The sequence below is a fragment of the Chenopodium album genome, chromosome 3, assembly GCF_948465745.1.
Source record: "Chenopodium album chromosome 3, dcCheAlbu1.1, whole genome shotgun sequence".
Lineage (NCBI taxonomy): Eukaryota > Viridiplantae > Streptophyta > Magnoliopsida > Caryophyllales > Amaranthaceae > Chenopodium > Chenopodium album.
The window spans coordinates 75,817,087-75,819,349 of record NC_137836.1 but is presented as its reverse complement, the minus strand read 5'-3'; the positions used below and the strand labels follow the sequence as shown (position 1 = coordinate 75,819,349).

General features: G+C 35.4%; 1 pseudogene; it reads left to right on the top strand.

The window, feature by feature from the left end:
- The first annotated feature begins 356 nt into the window (after positions 1 to 356).
- LOC145625399 (alkane hydroxylase MAH1 pseudogene) lies at positions 357 to 1,939 on the top strand (annotated as a pseudogene).
- Positions 1,940 to 2,263: the final 324 nt, after the last annotated feature.

Genomic DNA, 2,263 nt, shown 5'->3' with positions numbered 1-2,263 from the left:
AGCTTCAGCAAAGTCAGCAAAGTCGGCCTCGAACTTATCCCAAATGCAAAGTCAAGTTGAGGCAACAAAAACGCATTACACCCCCAGCCCCACGCCATCAAGCCTGAAAATTGCATTGCCATAATTGATAATTATCACACCTTGCGGGAAAAAATAAAACACATTTGAAAAGACATTAGCCCTTAAAAAAAAAGGAAAAGGTGTTGGTAGGTGGCTGTTATATATATTTTGATGTGTCATTCATTTTGTGAGGCCTACATCATTAAGTTCTACACAAATTAAAAATAACATGTTCATAATAAAACTATAAAAAGCACGTACATTTTCACATAATCATCAACCAGACACCTAAACAAGCAAAATCTGGCCTAAACACATACTATACTTCCTAATAATGGGGTATTACATGTTGATCAATACACTAATCCTCCTTTTGTTTGCTTTATTTTGCTGCTTCTTTCGCAATAAAAATGGGCTCCCAACTAAATGGCCTCTTGTTGGGATGCTTCCTGCACTCCTCAAAAACGTCCATAATATTAATGACTTTATTTTTCATCTTATGGAAAATTCTAACATGAATTTCCATTTCATGGGCCCTTGGTTTGCCAACATGCACATCCTAGTAACCGTTGATCCTGCTAATCTTAACCATATATATTGCAAAAAATCTGGAACTTATATAAAAGGTTCCAAATATAATGAAATCTTTGACGTCCTTGGTGATGGGATCCTTAACTCCGATTCAGATGTATGGAGTTACCATCGAAATGTGGCTCATCTTTTTTTCCATCATCCTCAATTCCATCACTCTTTGATCTATATAGCACGGAATAAAGTCAAGAATGGACTCATCCCTTTTCTTGATCATGTTGCTAAGCACTCGATTGAGATTGACCTTCAAAATATAATCTTAAGGTTCATGTATGACACAATGAGTAGGATCATGATTGACCATGATCCCGAATCTCTTTCAATCGATTTGCCAGATTTTCCACTCTTAAAGGCTGTGGCTGATCTCGAACACACTATTTTCACTCGTCACGTATTGCCAACATGCATATGGAAATTCCAAAGGTGGTTGAATATAGGGGGAGAGAATAAGTACAAGCAAGCATGGAAAATCCTTGATGACTTTATTTACAAGTGCATAAATAAGAAAAGAGAAGAAATGAGGAAAGGAACATCTAAACCAAAAGATAATGAAATAGAGGTAAGTAGAATAGATCTATTGACCTTTTTTATAGATACTGATGAAAATACTATTAAGTCAAAGAGCCACAATGATAATAATAAATTTTTAAGGGACACAATTTCAAATTTTTTCATAGCTGGAGGAGAAACAAGTAGTATTGCATTGACTTGGTTTTTTTTCCTTCTCTCGAAAAACCCACAAATTGCTCACAAGATTAAAATGGAACTAGATGGTATAATGAAACAAGTGAACAATAACTATGATAGGTTTCTAAGCAATTTTATAGAGCTTAGTGACCAGCTAATATATCTTCATGCTACATTATGTGAGTCTTTAAGACTCTACCCAGCATTAGCCTACAATCACAAGTCACCAATTAAGCCAGACATCCTTCCTAGTGGTCATCAAGTGAATCCAAACACGGAAATTATCATAAACACGTACGTGATGGGAAGGATGAAATCGATATGGGGAGAAGATTGCAACGAGTTCAAGCCCGAAAGGTGGATAACTGAAGGTGGAGCGATTAAACATGAACCATCATACAAGTTTTCGGTGTTTGGCTCAGGGCCAAGGTATTGCTTGGGAAGGCAAATGGCCTTCACCCAGATGAAGATTATAGCTGCTGCCATCATCCATCACTACAATATAGAGACTGTACAAGAAAATCATCCTGTCTTCGATCTTTCTGTACTTCTTCGTATGAAAAATGGTTTTAAGGTTAAGATCAGTCGATCTCAAAATTGATACGCAAAATGTACGTAGGTTCAAAATAATAAAATCATGGACTTCGTTGTTAAATTTGCTATATCACACGTGATAGAATATTTCAAGATTTTCTAAGAGGATCAATCATACGTGCAAGTAATGTACGTAGAGTTATATATGTAAAATTATTTTTCCAAACATGCATGTTGAATCCATGTTGTATTATAGGATTTTGTATGACATAAAATCATACTCCCTCCTTCCTCAAATGTTTTTCCCATATCTAATATTTAGGTCAAACAATAAAATCTTTTACTATAAATTCCCGTTAATCTATAAGAGATTACATATTCATGCAATGTG